Raw genomic sequence first — 17,847 nt, forward strand, 5'->3', positions numbered from 1 at the left:
CTTGTATAACGGATATTCATTTATGGGATACTCATAAACGAGCGTAATAACTCTCACCAAGCAACACAGACCTATTTGCAATCAGGACTGACCTTTTGCTCACTATTTAAATATTTGCAGTTTTATGTTGACCTCCTGGCGATCAGAGTAAGATACAGGAAACTCTTTTTTTATCCGGCACCGACGGGACCGGTGCGGTGCCGGTTTATTAAAAATTCCGAATTACAGAGAGGTATAGTGAAAGGTATGAGAGCCCCGTACACGGCCACAGATCCAGGTGTCCCTGTTGCATGGCAACAGGTGCAGGAACCCCGGTTACACAGCCACAGATCCAGGAACGGCCACTAATATGAAGTAAAACTTACCTGAACCTACTCCTGCATTTTGCCGGTTAACAGAGATTTCCGGTTATTTAGGTGCCGGTAAATCAAGAGTTTCCTGTAGATCAGTGAAATTCGTTACAAAGATGTGTGGTGCAACGTTGTACAATATAGGATCGGAGGTTGGTGCCTTACCGGGGGAATGACGAGGATTATATAGAATTTACAGCACTGAAACAGGCCATTCGGCCCAACTGGTCTATGCCGCTGTTTATGCTGCACAGGAGCCTCAGTTGATTCAGATAAACTAACCTCTTGCCAAGGATTGCAATGAACCATCTCACCCTATCGGCATAACCTTCTATTCCTTTCTCCCTCATGTGTTTATCCAGCTTCCCCTTAAATGCATCTGTGCTATTCGCCTCAACCACTCCCTGTGGTAGCAAGTTCCACATTCTCACCGCTCTCTGAGTGAAGACGTTTCTCCTGAATTCCCTATTGGATTTATTAGTGACTAGCTTATATTTACGACCCCTAGATTTGGATTCTCCCATAAGTTTACAAGCTTAAAAGAAAAGAGGCCCCCCAGATGAAAGATGGTTAATATGCTCACCAAACGCTGCTTTCTCCCGGAGACTAAATAATAAAACGATTTGTTAACTTGCCTGGGTATTCAGAAATACGCCTCTCCAAGGATTTGGAGATGGGAAAGAGTATGGGGGCAAATCAACTAGCGCCTGGGCGCAGCGCCCTAACGCCTCCCGCGAAATTCATATTAGTGGCCGTTCCTGGATCTGTGGCTGTGTAACCGGGGTTCCTGCACCTGTTGCCATGCAACAGGGATGCCTGGATCTGTGGCCGTGTATGGGACTCTCATACCTTTTACTATACCCCTCTGTAATCCGGAATTTTTTATAAACCGGCACTGCACCGGTCCCGTCGGTGCCGGATAAAAAAAGAGTTTCCTGTATCTTACTCTGATCGCCGGGAGGTCAACATAAAACTGCAAATATTTAAATAGTGAGCAAAAGGTCAGTCCTGATTGCAAATAGGTCTGTGTTGCTGTGATGCGCCGCTGGCGATAACGTCATCGCCGTGAGCAGCGCCCCGCTCGCGCCCCGGCTGTAATCTTGGGTGGCGCCCCCCGACTTACCGCCGAACGCTATGTCCGCCGGGGTCAGGGGGGGCCTACCTGCGGCCCGGGTGGCGCTAGTTAAAGGGGAGGTGGCGGGCGGCCATTTTTGTTGCTGGCCGCCTGCCAGCACCTGCCCCCATGAAGCACCCCCCTGCGGGATGCCGGCTGATCTCCGTGAGCCTGGCACTCCTCTTGAGTGCCGGGCTCGTTTGCCGGCACTCCCGATCCCCGGTGGCCCAGCTGGGCGCCGGGACGCGCTGCGCCAGGCCCCTCCCCTTTAATAAGGAGAGGAAGGCCTGCAGTACTGTGCCGCGGTTTTGGCTCGCAGCGCCCCAAGAGGGACGCAGGGTGCTTCCAGTAGCGCCCCTCCTCCCTCTCGGGACGCGACCTGGGGAAAATTGGCCCCCAAAGGGGGCGCTACCCAATTTTTACCCCTATGGGTTTTACTATGAACAAGGGAATCAAAGTTGGAGACAAGGAAGTGGTTTGAGCAGATCGACATTGAGCATTAAGAAAAGTAAATCTAATTCGTAACGAAGCAGTAAGGCATTCTATTAGTTAACCCACGCAAATAGCTATGTGATTGGTGAATGCAAATTCACCCTGGAACACCCTGAAAATGCTTCTCCAGGCTCACCCGTCCATTTCAATATTCAATGTATCTGATACCTTACAGATGCAACCTCTATATTTTTAGCTGTCTACATCTCTACAAAGGTGATAAATTACAACACAGTTGATTCAGATAAACTAAACCTCTTGCCAAGGATTGCCAATGAGTTCTATGCGTTCCCACTTGACAGATTTCCTGACCAGAGCTTTAATTCTTTAACGTGTAATCCCGACCCAAGTATTAAACATTCTCTGTTTATCCGTGTTTTAATTTTTCAGCGCGCTGCATGTCATCAATCATCATTGACACACCGACAGCTTTGCGTGAAATGATCACACATTCTATCGATGAGTGTTGATGCTGATTAATGTGCAATGCGACTGATTTAATTGGGCAGAAGATAGGAAAGTGCGATTGCCAGCTGCGTCTGTACCAGCTGGAGTACAAGCAGATCATTGGTAGCTTAAACTACCGTTGTTTCGATGACAGTTTAATTGCAAGAATTTTATGGCTGCAATCTGCTGTAACTATTTTTGTTACATCCTTAGATTTAAATTGGGGGCGGTCTCATTCTTTTAAAATGTACACCAAGGCACGTTTACTAATAAATGGAGCATGCAGTAACTTTGCTGTTTCGAGCGTTTCGCTCTCGTTAGGGAGAATATTCTGCTCCCATCCATCTGGCGTCGGGCAGATTTGGGGTGGTTCAGCGCAATACTGCGGGCGGAGAGATAGAAAAAAAACATAGAAAAATAGGAGCAGGAGTAGGCCATTCGGCCCTTCGAGCCTGCTCCACCATTCAGTATGATCATGGCTGATCCTCTATCTCAATACCATGTTCCCGCTCTCTCCCCCCCATATCCCTTGATGCGAGTACAGGAGCAAGGATGTCTTGCTGCAGTTATACAGGGCCTTGGTGAGACCACACCTTGAGTATTGTGTGCAGTTTTGGTCGCCTTATCTGAGGAAGGACGTTTTTGCCATGGAGGGAGTGCAGCGAAGATTCACCAGACTGATACCTGGGATGGCAGGAATGACGTATGAAGAGAGATTGGGTCAATTAGGCTTAAATTCACTAGAGTTTAGAAGAATGAGAGGGGATCTCATTGAAACTTATAACATTCTAACAGGACTAGACAGACTAGATGCAGAAAGGCTGTTCCCGATGGCGGGGGAGTCCAGAACCAGGGGTCACAGTCTAAGGATAAGGGGTAAGCCATTTAGGACTGAGATGAGGAGGAATTTCTTCACCCAGAGAGCGGTAAACCTATGGAATTCTCTACCACAGAAGACAGTTGAGGCCAATTCATTAAATATATTCAAGAAGGAATTAGATATATTTCTTAAGGCTAAGGGGATCAAGCGATATGGGGAGAAAGCAGGGACAGGGTACTGAATTTGGATGATCAGCCATGATTGCATTGAATGGCAGAGCAGGCTCGAGGGGCGGCGGAGCAAGCTCGAGGGGTCGAATGGCCTACTCCTGCTCCTATCTCCTATGTTTCTTCTATGTTTCTATGATGCCTTTTGTGTCTAGAAATCTATCTCCTTCTTAAATATATTCAGCGACTTGGCCTCCACAGCCTTCTGTGGTAGAGAATTCCACAGGTTCACCACCCTGTGAGTGAAGACATTTCTCCTCATCTCAGTCCTAAATGTCCTACCTCGTATCCTGAGACTGTGACCCCCTCGTTCTAGACCCCCCCAGCCAGGGGAAACATCCTCCCTGCATCCAGTCTGTCTAGCCCTGTCAGAATTTTATACGTTTCCACGAGATCCCCTCTCATTCTTCTGAACTCTAGTGAATGCAGGCCTAGTCGACCCAATCTCTCCTCATACGACAGTCCTGCCATCCCAGGAATCAGTTTGGTGAACATTCGCTGCACTCCCTCTATGGCAAGTATATCCTTTCTTCGGTAAGGAGACCAAAACTGCACACACTACTCTAGGTGTGGTCTCATCAAGGCCCTGTATAACTGTAGCACGACATCCTTGCTCCTGTACTCAAATCCTCTTGCAATGAAGGCCAACATGCCATTTGCCTTCCTAACTGCTTGCTGCACCTGCATGTTTATAATGATAAAATTGGTGAGCATTCAGAAGTTCATAGGTTAATCAGAGAGAAAGAAAGGAAAGAATTTGCATTTCTGTAGCGCCTTTCACAGCCTTAGGACCTCCCAACGTGCTTTACAGCCAGTGAGGTACTTTTTGAAGTGTAGTCACTGTTGTAATGCAGGGAAACACAACAGCCAATTTGCTCACAGCGAGGTCCCATAAACAGCAATGAGATAATGATCAGATGCTCTGTTTTTTAGTGATGTTGGTTGAGGGATAAATATTGGGCAGGAGATCGCCGCTGCTCTTCTTCAAAATAGTGCCGTGGGACCTTTTACATCCACCTGAGAGAGCAGACAGGGCCTCGGTTTAACGTCTCATCCGAAAGACGGTGCTTCTTTTAAATTGTTTTTGGGTGTCCTGCGCCTGGGCTATCTTTCTGTTCTGGGCACCCACGTGCTTTTCCTGGACTATAATGGTAAGTTGGAGAGAGAACGAAGACACAATCGTCAGACTATGATAAGGGTAAGTGATATGGAGCAGCATGACATCCCCCACACATGTCTGCACTTATCAGCTGTAGAACGACCTGCTGCCTGGACGCTACAGTTTGGCCACAGAGCTCCTGGAGATAGTGAAAAGGCTCGCGTCTGAGGGATAAGCAACAAATCACTTGCTCCACTCGTCATAACCGGCTGATCATCTTATCATTACAAATTCCAAACCAGAGTCCCTCAGAAGAGTGGACTTGGTTCCATTCTGTTTCATGTCTTCATCAATGACCTGATGGATGTCACCAAACTTGACCCTCTCTATGCCGACAACACTGCCCCCCACTGAGTGTGTTAGCAAATCACTGCGGGCACAGATATAGACAGCATTGAAAAGTGAGTGGGGAAAATGGTGAGCCTCCGTCAAGAGAGTTGGATGCTGATGTTGTCTGTTCTGTAAGCGTATGAAAGTACCTTCAGTTACAAATACGATAGCAAAATACTGCGGATGCTGGAAATCCAAAATAACAACAGAAAACGCTGGAAAAACTCAGCAGGCCAGAGCAGCATCCGTGGAGAGAGAAACAGAGTTAACGTTTCAGGTCGAAACCCTTCTTCAGAATGTTGCCTGGCCTGCTGAGTTTTTCAAGTGTTTTCTGTGGTTATTTCAGTTACAAATGTTCAGCTTGATAATCTCATTTGATCTAGGCTGAGGTAAATGTGATGAAGGAGGCTGAAAATGCTGGAAGAAAAGTGAGTTCAGTTCCTCAGCACATTCAGTGCTCTACAACTCCTAAGCTCAACTATTGACGACATATTTAACTGTGTTAATTATGTGGCCACTGTTGGAGGCTGAACCAATTTGCACACAGCAAGCACCACCTTAAACATTCACTCCCTCCACCACCGGCGTACCGTGGCTGCAGTGCGTACCATCTACAAGATGCACCGCAGCAACTTGCCAAGGCTTCTTTGGTAGCACCTCCCAAACCTCTTCCACCTAGAAGAACAAGGGCAGCAGGCACATGGGAACATCACCACCTCCAGGTTCCCCTCCATCCTGACTTGGAAATATATCGGCCGTTCCTTCATCGTCGCTGGCTCAAAATCCTGGAACTCCCTCCCTAACAGCACTGTGGGAGCACCTTCACCACACGGACTGCAGCGGTTCAAGAAGGCGGCTCACCACCACCTTCTCGAGGGCAACTAGGGATGGGCAATAAATGCCGGCCTTGCCAGCAATGCCTAGATCCGATAAACAAATTTTAAAAAAGGTCCCTCGAATAGCAGTGAAATAAATGACCAAATGTTTTTAATGATGTTGATTGAGGGATAAATGTTGGCCAGAACATCAGTCAAACTCCCTTGCTCTTCTTTGAAAAGTGCTAACGGATCTTTTATGTCCACTTAAGAGAACAGATGGGGCCTTGGTTCGACATCTCATCCAAAAGGTGGCACCTCTGACAGTGTAGCACTCCCTCAGTACTGGACTGAAGTCTCAGCCTAGATTATGTGCTCAAGCCTCTGGAACACACGACCTTCTGACCCCGAGGCGAGAGTACTACCTGCATTCACAGTCTGTGTTCACGGGGTGGGGGGGGGGGCGGTCAAAGGATAAGGGAGGGTGTAGGGGGAACACCTCCAGGACAGATAGACATCCCCGAATCCCTTTGATCATCCTCCCCTTCATTTGCCTTCGAAAAATTCTCAAGATCGGGGAATGCTAAAAAATATACCAGTTTGAGTTGCAGCACTCAGACTGTAACAGCTCACCTTTAAGAGAATGTTCCCTCAAAGGCCAAAACATGAGTTAGAACACTGGTTCAGCCGCAGCTGGAGCATTGCGTCCAATTCTGGGCACCACACTTTAGGAAGGACGTGAAGGCTTTGGAGAGGGTGCAGAAGAGATTTACTAGAATGGTTCCAGGGATGAGGGATTACAGTTATGTGGAGAGACCGGAGACGCTGGGGTTGTTCTCCTTGGAGCAGAGAAGGCTAAGAGGAGATTTGATAGAGGTGTTCAAAATCATGAAGGGTTTAGATAGAGTAAATAAAGAGAAACTGTTTCTAGTGGCTGAAGGGTCGATGACCGGAGGGCACAGATTTATGGTGATTGGCCAAAGAACCAGAGGCGACATGAGGAATAACTTTTTTACACAACGAGTGGTTAGGATTTGAAATGCGCTGCCTGATAGGGTGGTGGATACAGATTCAATAGTCTCCTTCAAAAGGGAATTGGATAAATACTTGAAGGAGAAAAAATTGCAGGGATTATGGGGAAAGAGTGGGGGAGTGGGGGGACCAACTGGATTGCTCTTCGAAAGAGCCGGCACAGACTCGATGGGCCGAATGACCTCCTTCCGTGACGTACTGTTCTATGACTGGTCTTTAATGCCCAATGTCTATAGCTGCACTATGCAGACGGCAGAAATCAGTCATGGAGAATAGGAAATTGCCGGAGATCCCATTTGCATGTGTTAATGAAGCTGTGTGTGCGAGGTCACGGTCTGCTGATGTTAACGACCCCGTGGCAAATAGCGCAACGCGTGACTGCAGCTGGTGAAATGCTCTCGTGTCCCATTTCCTGGCTCCCCCGCTTGTCTGAATCTTTCAAGCCAAGCTGGAAAATCTGCTTTTCAAAATGTGAATGAGAGAAAATGCACAATGACCACAAATTGGACCAATTGGTTCCTCTCGTTCATCTTTCCGTAGAAACCTGGAATCTCATCATCACGGCACCTGTTGAGTGAAGAGCGTCCCCGGTGTTAATCGCTCTTCCTGACATTAGTCTGGAACTTGCCTTTTAATAGTTTGGTCTGTAGACCCTTGACTGACACTCGTGGTTTAAACTAATACACTGAAATGAAAAAATATCATGACAGACTCTTGCATCTGCAGGCACCTTGGGACCCTTCAGACCAGCTGATAGGGTATCTCTGCAGAATTTATTGCCCTTATTTTCTGAGGCTCCGTGCTGACAGTTGACGGCGATGGAAACCCTAACCCCTAACTCACCCACTTGATTCGCGTTCTGCGCGATTTTTTTTTTCCGAGTTCGGGGAAACGAAGAGACCTTCAGAAGGCTTTCGATAAGGTTCCACATAAGAGATTAGCGTGCAAAATTAAGGCACATGGGATTGGGGGCAAGGTATTGACTTGGATAGAGAACTGGTTGGCGGACAGAAGGCAGAGAGTTGGAATAAACGGGTCGTTTTCCGAGTGGCAGGCAGTGACTAGTGGGGTAACGCAAGGATCGGTCCTAGGACCCCAGCTGTTCACAATATATATTAATGATCTGGACGAAGGAATTGGATGTAATATCTCCAAATTTGCAGACGACACAAAGCTGGGTGGGAGGGTAAGCTGTGAGGAGGATGTCGAGAAACTCCAGTACGATTTGGACAGATTGGGTGATTGGGCAGAAACATGGCAAATGCACTATAATGTGGATAAATGTGAGGTTATCCACTTTGGTGGCAAAAACAGGAAGGCAGATTATTATTTGAATGGCAATAGATTGGGAGAAGGGGAAGTGCAAAGAGACCTGGGTGTTCTTGTGCACCAGTCGCTGAAGGTAAGCATGTAGGTGCAGCAGGCGGTTAAGAAGGCAAATGGTATGTTGGCCTTCGTAGCAAGAGGGTTCGAGTACAGGAACAAGGATGCCTTACTACAGCTGTACAGGGCCTTGGTGAGACCGCACCTCGAGTATTGTGTGCAGTTTTGGTCGTCTTACCTGAGGAAGGACGTTCTTGCCATGGAAGGAGTACAGCGAAGATTCACCAGGCTGATACCTGGGATGGCAGGAATGACGTATGAGGAGAGATTGTGTCGATTCGGCTTATACTCACTGGAGTTTAGAAGATTGAGACGGGATCTCATCGAAACCTATAAAATTCTGTCAGGCCTGGACAGACTAGATGCAGGAAGGATGTTTCTGATGGCCGGGGAGTCCAGAACCAGGGGTCATAGTCTAAGGATAAGGGGTAAGCCATTTAGGACTGAAATGAGGAGGAATTTCTTTACCCAGAGAGTGGTGAACCTGTGGAATTCTCTGCCACAGAGGGCGGTGGAGGCCAGTTCATTAAATATATTCAAAAAGGAGTTGGATATATTTCTTAAGGCTAAAGGGATCAAGGGATATGGGGAGAAGGCAGGGACAGGGTACTGAATTTGGATGATCAGCCATGATCTCATTGAATGGCAGAGCAGGCTCGAGGGGCCGAATGGCCTACTCCTGCTCCTATCTTCTATGTTTCTTACTGCGGGCACCGTGCAATCCACATTGCCAAATGAGAAATGCGCCAATTGGGTCACATCCTGAGCGCACTGCAGAAATGGACCTGACCTGCTTCAGAGTGCTTCCTAAGCTAGTTTGTTGTTTGATTGAATGTTGAAGTCTAGTTTTTTTTTTGGCAGTGAGCATCTCTCTGCCCGTACATTAAAAACACCTCGCATTTCCCCTCCCCCCCTCCACATTATTGCTTTTTTGGCATAAGCCATCATTTTGCCAAGACATGCTTTTCTGGAACCTTGGCAGTTACTGCAGCACGTGTTGCCTCTCACCAAGTTGGGATACCCAATCTTTTTGAGTATTAAGTGTCAGCAGTCTCTGTGGGGCCAGTTCCAGCACTTATGAGAAGTGCTCTTCTTTGCTTGATCTCTCACTCCTTTGGAGCTTCCCTGAAGATGACTGTGAAGGTGCTACTCGCTCCAGGTTGCTCTACATTTGAGTAAGTCTATCCTGCAGGACTGCAGTGCTGTTGGACATGCACCATTGCATCCTGCAGCAATATCAGAGATGCACTGCTGTGCATACTCCACCAGCTGCTGCAGACTGCTCCTGATGGCCTCAAGGTGTACAAATCCCCCCATGGCACTCTGAGGAAAGGTTGAGCAGGTTGGGCCTATACTCATTGGAGTTTAGAAGAATGAGAGGGGATCTTATTGAAATATATAAGATTCTGAGGGGGCTTGACAGGGTAGATGCAGGGAGGATGTTTCCCCTCGTGGGGGAATCTAGAACTCGGGGGCATAATTTCAGAATAAGGGGGCACCCTTTTAAATCGGAAATGAGGAGGAATTTCATCTCTCAGAGGGTCGTGAATCTTTGGAGTTCTCTTCCCCAGAGAGCTGTGGAGGCTGGGTCATTGAATATATTTAAGGTGGAGATAGACAGATTTTTGAATGATAAGGGAGTCAAGGGTTATGGGGAGCGGGCAGGGAAGTGGAGTTGAATCACAGAATCACAGAAACGCCACAGTGCAGATAGAGGCCATTTCAGCCCATTGAGCCTGCACCGACACATATCCCACCCGATCCCTGTAACCCCTACACCAACACATATCCCACCCTATCCCCGTAACCCCACGTATATAATCCCCCAAGATCAGATCAGCATTGAATGGCGGAGCAGGCGCGAGGGGCCAAATGACCTACTCCAGCTCCTATGTCTTATGTTCTTATCTCTGCATTCCTCTAATTCTGGCCTCTTGAGCATCCCCGATTTCCTTCGTTCCACCATTGGTGGCCGTGCCTTCAGCTGCCGAGGCCCTAAGCTCTGGAATTCCCTCCCTAAACCTCTCCGCCTCTCTCTCATAAGAACATAAAAAATAGGAGCAGGAGTAGGCCATTCGGCCCATCGAGCCTACTCCACCATTCAATAAGATCATGGCTGATCTTCGACCTCAACTCCACCTTCCTGCACTGTCCCCATATCCCTTAATTCCCAAAAAGTTATCAACCTCTGTCTTGAATATACTCAACGACTGAGCCTCCACAGCCCTCTGGGGTAGAGAATTCCAAAGATTCACAACCCTTTGAGTGAAGAAATTTCTCCTCATCTCAGTCCTAAATGGCCGACCCCTTATTCTGAGACTGTGACCCCTGTGTTCTAGATTCCCCAGCCAGGGGAAACATTTTCCCAGCATTAACCCGTCAAGCCCCTTAAGAATTTTATATGTTTTAATTAGATCACCTCTCATTCTTCTAAACTCTAAGGAATATTGGTCTAGTCTACTCATTCTCTCCTCACAAGGCAATCCCCTCATCCCAGGATCCAGTCTAGTAAACTTTGGTTGCACTCCCTCTAAGGCAAGTATGTCTTTGAAACTTATAAAATTCTAACAGGACCGGACAGACTAGATGCAGGAAGGATGTTCCTGATGGCGGGGGAGTCCAGAACCAGGGGTCACAGTCTAAAGATAAGGGGTAAGCCATTTAGGACAGAGATGAGGAGGAATTTCTTCACCCAGAGTGGTGAACCTGTGGAATTCTCTACCACAAAAGGCAGTTGAGGCCAATTCATTAAATATATTCAAGGAGTTATATATATTTCTTAAGGCTAAAGGGATCAAGGGATATGGGGAGAAGGCAGGGACAGGGTATTGAATTTGGATGATCAGCCATGATCTCATTAAATGGCGGAGCAGGCTCGAGGGGCCGAATGGCCGACTCCTGCTCCTATCTTCTATGTTTCTATGTCTTTCCTTAGGTAAGGAGATCAGAACTGTACACAGTACTCCAGGTGTGGCCTCACCAATGCTCTGGTACCTCTCCTCCTTTAAGACGCTCCTTAAAACCTACCTCTTGGTCATCTGTCCCATTGTCTCCTTATGTGGCTCGGTGTCAAACTTTGTCTGATAATCGCTCCTGTGAAGCGCCCTGGGACGTTTTATTACTACTGACGGGACACTTACTCGCCAACGTTTCCCGCTGTCTCCTCTCTTAATCAGCTCCGCTGAGCAGGCGGTACGTACATCCGTCCGAAGCAGTCGGGGTCCTTCATAGAAACAACATAGAAGATAGGAGCAGGAGTAGGCCATTCGGCCCCTCAAGCCTGCTCCGCCATTTAATGAGATCATGGCTGATCATCCAAATTCAGTACCCTGTCCCTGCTTTCTCCCCATTATCCCTTGATCCCTTTAGCCTTAAGAAATATATCCAACTCCTTCTTGAATATATTTAATGAATTGGCCTCAACTGCCTTCTGTGGTAGAGAATTCCACAGGTTCACCACTCTCTGGGTGAAGAAATTCCTCCTCATCTCAGTCCTAAATGGCTTACCCCTTATCCTTAGACTGTGACCCCTGGTTCTGGACTCCCCGACCATCGGGAACAGCCTTCCTGCATTTAGTCTGTCTAGTCCTGTTAGAATTTTATAAGTTTCAATGAGATCCCCTCTCATTCTTCTAAACTCCAGCGAATATAAGCCTAATCGACCCAATCTCTCCTCATACGTCATTCCTGCCATCCCAGGTATCAGCCTGGTGAATCTTCGTTAGACAGGCAGATCAGGAGGTCCGATGACATTGATCACTGCAGTCCTGCAGGATAGACTGATACTCCTAGGTCGGTTACCATGTTCAAACGTGAAGGCCATTGTAGCTTTCCTGCCAGGTGAGGATGGCGGGATGAGGAGCCAGGGCCAGACGAATCATAGGAATTTACGGTACAGAAGGAGGCCGTTCAGCCCATCGAGTCCGTGCCGGCTTCATTGCTTCATTCATCTCCCCTCAGCCTCCTCTGTTCCAAAGAAAACAGAACCCCGCCTATCCAAACTTTCCTCACAGCTAAAATTCCCCAGTCCTGGCGGAGGTGCCGTCTTTCGGATGAGACCTTAAACCGAGGCCCCGTCTGCTCTCTCAGTTGGACATTAAAGATCCCACGGCACTATTTCGAAGAAGAGCAGGGGGAGTTATCCCCGGTGTCCTGGGGTCAATATTTATCCCTCAATCAACATCACTAAAAGAAATTATCTGGTCATTATCACATTGCAGTTTGTGGGAGCTTGCTGTGTGCAAATTAGCTGCCGTGTTTCCTACATTACAACAGTGCTTCATTGGCTGTAAAACGCTTTGGGACGTCCGGTGGTCGTGAAAGGCGCTATAGAAATGCAAGTCTTTCTTTCTATTGGATGATCTTTGACTGTCAGTCAAACATCCATTTTTTTCCCCAATCCCCAATATTTTTAAATCACTAATCAATGAAAGTGTGCAAAGGAAATGAAAATATTACACTTTTTTTTAATGCCCCTATCATTTTTCTCCTGGGTTGCTTGCAGCAGTGTCCAGGAGATTAATTTTTAATTCCGAGAGACTCCAAGGACAATCCTGAAGCGTTGGCAACCCTAGCATTCAATACAGCGTGAGACTCGGAATGTCTGAATTATTAGTTAATGATCTGCGAGGCTCGACATGATTTTCCAATCATTGAGGCCCATTTTTAAACTCCAGTAAATGAAGATTAATTTACTGCCAGCATCATATCCTGCCCCTTCATACAGTACTTAGGAAATGTAAATTCACAGTTGATAATTTTTTTCTTTATATATATATATATATCATCAATTTTTTTTGTTACATGGGGCAGGGTACATTGAAGCCTTTCTTGCTAGGCCACAAGAGGAACAGCACTGACTTGCACTGTAATTGCAGTAATCCCCTGTAGATTGTTTGTACGGCTTGCTATTGGCTGGAACAGATGACCGAGAAAACTGAAGGTCGCGATCACAGTAGGGGGAAGGTACGCTGGTAGTCTGGTCACTATGGCAACTCTGCGTTTTTTCATGTAATGAGGAAAGACACTAAAACCCCTTTATTAAATTCACTAGGGTAGAAACCCGCAGGAGTCATTTTAAAAAGTAAATAAAATCCTGCGTCGTTTAGTTTGTTGCTGGAGATTTTTTTGACAATAGATTTTTACGCAGCGAGTGGTTGCGATCTGGAATGAAAGGGTGGTGGAGGCAGATTCAATCGTGGCTTTCAAAAAGTCGAATTGGATAAGTACCTGAAGGAAAAAAAATTTGCAGGGCTAAAAAGAAAAGAATGACTTGCATTTATATGGCGCCTTTCACGACCACCGGACATCTCAAAGTGCTTTACAGCCAATGAAGTACTTTTGGAGTGTAGTCACTAGGAAATACAGCAGCCAATTTGCGCACAGTAAGCTCCCACAAACAGCAATATGATAATGACCAGATAATCTTGTTTTTGTTAAGTTGATTGAGGGATAAATATTGGCCAGGACACCGGGGAGAACTCCCCTGCTCTTCTTCGAAATAGTGCCACGGGATCTTTTACGTCCACCTGAGAGAGCAGACGGGGGCCTCGGTTTAACGTCTCATCTGAAAGACGGCATCACCGACAGTGCAGCGCTCCCTCAGCACTGCACTGGAGTGTCAGCCTGGATTTATGTGCTCAAGTCTCTGGAGTGGGACTTGAACCCACAACCTTCTGACTCCGAGGCGAGTGTGCTACCCACTGAGCCACTGGTGACGTGGCTACGGGGAAAGGGCGGAGGGGACGGGGGGAGTGGGACTAGCTGAAGTGCTCTTGCAGAGAGCCGGCACGGGCTCGACGGGCCGAATGGCCTCCTTCTGTGCTGTAACCATTCTGTGAGAGTTGGATTTCCTGGAGAGGCGTAGATAATGTGATAATGACCAGATAATCTGTTTTAGTGAAGCTGCTGAAAACTTGGTTATAATGAGCATGATACTGTAGGAATTGCCAAATTCCTATCTAAGAACTGAGGTCGACTCAGGCAATCAAACAAACAAGTTTTAATGCAGAACTAACGAGTTTAAACAGTTTGTCGAGATCAATACAGGAGAACCACGAAAACAGGTCTTTGCTGGCCGGAGGCTCCACGAGGACCGCCAGGACGGTCCCGTGGATGGCGTCATGACGTCATCACGTTTTTCCCGTGCTTTGGTGGTCACGTGATTAGCGGCATGACATCATCGCGTTTACCCACGCTTTGCCGCAGTCTTAAAGGGACTGCGCCCCGTGCATGCAAACAGTATGTACAAACACAGAAATCACTAACAGACTGGTACAGGCTTAGGTTGGAGTCAAACCTCGTTAAAGGGAATTATGTACAGTTGCTCAAAGTCCCTCAGTGGCTCTGCCACAATACAATAGTTTTGTAACTGGTGTTGAGAACATTACGCCTGTGAATTGTGCAGTGAAATGTGTGAGATGCAGAAGTATTTGCTCCCATCATAGATTGGAGTAAAGTTTCCTCTGCCTCTGTCTGAGGTGAACCATTATGCAAAATGATGTACCTCATTAGTCTGAACTGTGATGTGTACGAGCTGAATTTTAATCTGATGCCATATAAGTGCCAGAATATTCATGTTGGATATCTATCAGGTAAATTTGGCTTGACATATAAGGGGTGGAAACGCTGGAATCATTTTTAAAAGTGCCTGGATGCGACTGAAGAGACTTTCTGGAGAGATAAGCTAAGGTGGACCAGATGGCTTGCCCCATCTGACAGCGAGAAATAATTTGACACCCCAGCAACTGCTCACAGTTATTGCTGCTGCGACGAGCCTCTTCGCTTGAACTCGGCTGTGGCCATTGCCAGGTTAGGTTGGAGGTGTCCGCCCTTGGTTGAGGGGGTGGGGGGCGGGTGAAGATGGGGAACTCGCTCCCACACGGAGCACTTGAGTCGAATAGCATAGATGCCTTTAAGGGGAAGCTAGATGAGTACACGAGGGAGAAAGAAAGAACTTGCATTTATATAGCACCTTTCACAACCACCGGACGTCCCAAAGCACTTTACAGCCAATGAAGTACTCTTTGAAGCTGTTGTAATGTGGGAAACGCAGCAGCCAATTTGCACACAGCAAGCTCCCACAAACAGCAATGTGATAATGACCAGATAATCTGTTTTAGTGATGTTGGTTGAGGGATAAATATTGGCCCAGGATACCTCCCCTGCTCTTCTTCGAAATAGTGCCGGGGGATCATTTATGTCCACCTGAGAGAGCAGACGGGGACTTCGGTTTAACGTCTCATCTGAAAGACGGCACCTCCGACAGTGCAGCACTCCCTCAGCACTGCACTGGGAGCGTCAGCCTAGATTTCTGTGCTCAAGTCCCTGGAGTGGGATTGAACCCACAAATTTCTGATTCTGAGGCAAGAGTGCTACCCACTGAGCCACAGCTGACACTGGAAAGGCATAGAAGAAAATGCTGATAGGGTTAGATGAAGTGGGAGGAGACTAATGTGGAGCAGAAACACCGGCATGGACTGTTTGGGCCGAATGGCCTGTTTCTGTGCTGTAAATTCGATGTCCTTCTATGTAAGGGGGCGGGGGAGGGAGGGACAGCCAGTTTTGACCAAAAAGCTGCCACTGGAGTCAGGCTTTGAGAAAGAAACACCAAGCGTCAACTCTGGGCTGTGGAAACAGGACTGCACAGGCAGCCAAGTGCTGTGGAAAGGTTGAATAGACAGGAGGCTGCTGGGAGATTGCTGGGAGACTGCTGGGATGGAGGTTCTGCCTGGTTTGGAGAACAGCTGCAAAGATATTGGGCCTGAATTTGCGACCGGATCCCTCCCATCATCAAAGTTTTTGCGCATTTACCGGGTGTTCCAGGAGATACTGGTAGAAATGCGTAGAGGCCCACGTATCCCAGGGGCGCAGGCGGTTCGCAATCACCCCTGGAATCACATGGGCCGGCCCAACCAATGAAAGAAGGGAATCCCCCTTCATACTTATGGGGTTTCCGTACGTACGGAGCTGTCAAAAGTATGAATGGGGATCACTTAAAAATACGGCAACACATGAAATAAAAAATGTTTTAAATTACATATATAAAATTAATTAAACTGGCATTTAATTAGATATTTTAAACAAAAATGTAATTTAAAATTTTTTTTAAATATGTTTTAACGGGGCTAATAATAAACTTACCTTATTGGACAGGGTTTTTATTGTTTAAGTAAGTGACAACATTTTATTTTTCTATTTTTTAAAAACTCTTATGCTGGTAAAAGCTGGCCTTACGTCTGCTTTTAATCAGGCGTAAGAATTCCGTGGCCTTTCAGCGGGCGGAAGTTGGGCAAATAGCGCAACTCTCCATCCGCGGAGGTCCATCTCCCGGGGATGCGGAGGATCTGTCAAGAGGATCGCAAGTGCTGGGTTTTAGTACATGTGCTTCTCAGGCCTAAACCCGGCACTTGCGCGGCCCCTACGGGTGCGTGAGCACCTTGTACACACCCGTAGGGATCGCAAAATACGGCCCATTATTCTGTTTAAATTAAATAAGACGACCCACTAGAGTGCGGGGGTAGCAACACGTGTTCTTTATTTGAATTATTACAAGTTGCGTCAATTAAACAAAGTGACTCTGAGAATACGCAATGCTCTGGACCTTTCACCTTACTGTGGAGTAATTCGAGCTAGTCTTCCACCTCGTCCAGTGTTAACTCAGCCCGCCTTCGGATAGATTGAAGAAGTACACGTGGATAAGACATGGAGGTGTGGACCAGATCACAAGGGAGTGTCATTTATACGCCCCCGGGTCTCATTACTGTACAAGTAGATTTAGGGCGGTGTGAGCCATAGATTCACACAGAATATTACAGCATAGCAACAGGCCATTCGGCCCAACAGGCTTATGCCTCCTCCCACCTTACTTCATCTCACCCTATCAACATATCCCATAAAAGTAAAAGCAAAATATTGCAGATGCTGGAAATCTGAAATAGAAACAGAAAAAACACCAGAGCCACTGGGAGTGGGGGAGGTGTGGACTGGTGCTGGGAGTGGGGGAGGTGCGGGGAGTGGGGGAGGTGTGGGGAGTGGGGGAGGTACGGGCTGGTGCTGGGAGTGGGGGAGGTGCGGGCTGGTGCTGGGAGTGGGGGAGGTGCTGGGAGTGGGGGAGGTGTGAGTTGGTGCTGGGAGTGGGGGAGGTGCGGGGAGTGGGGGAGGTGCGGCTGGTGCTGGGAGTGAAGGAAGGTGCTGGGAGTGGGGGAGGTGCGGGCTGGTGCTGGGAGTGGGGGAGGTGCTGGGAATGGGGGAGGTGCGGGCTGGTGCGGGGAGTGGGGGAGGTGCGGGCTGGTGCTGGGAGTGGGGGAGGTGCTGGGAGTGGGGGAGGTGCGAGCTGGTGCGGGGAGTGGGGGAGGTGCGGGCTGGTGCTGGGAGTGGGGGAGGTGCGGGCTGGTGCTGGGAGTGGGGGAGGTGCTGGGAGTGGGGGAGGTGTGAGCTGGTGCTGGGAGTGGGGGAGGTGCGGGCTGGTGCTGGGAGTGGCGGAGGTGCTGGGAGTGGGGGAGGTGCTGGGAGTGGGGGAGGTGCGGGCTGGTGCTGGGAGTGGGGGAGGTGTGAGCTGGTGCTGGGAGTGGGGGAGGTGCTGGGAGTGGGGGAGGTGCGAGCTGGTGCGGGGAGTGGGGGAGGTGTGGGAGTGGGGGAGGTGTGAGTGGGTGCTGGGAGTGGGGGAGGTGCGGGCTG

At 48.1% G+C, this 17,847-nt stretch overlaps 1 protein-coding gene across 5 annotated transcripts in view; it reads left to right on the forward strand.

Annotated features, from left to right (window-relative positions):
• Positions 1-17,847, forward strand: part of spire1b (spire-type actin nucleation factor 1b) — a 358,259-nt gene that overhangs the window by 160,173 nt on the left and 180,239 nt on the right. The gene's annotated exons all lie outside the window — the stretch shown is intronic.

The sequence above is a fragment of the Somniosus microcephalus genome, chromosome 7, assembly GCF_052327205.1.
Source record: "Somniosus microcephalus isolate GS21.2 chromosome 7, FLI_Smic_1.0, whole genome shotgun sequence".
Classification (NCBI taxonomy): Eukaryota; Metazoa; Chordata; class Chondrichthyes; order Squaliformes; family Somniosidae; genus Somniosus; species Somniosus microcephalus.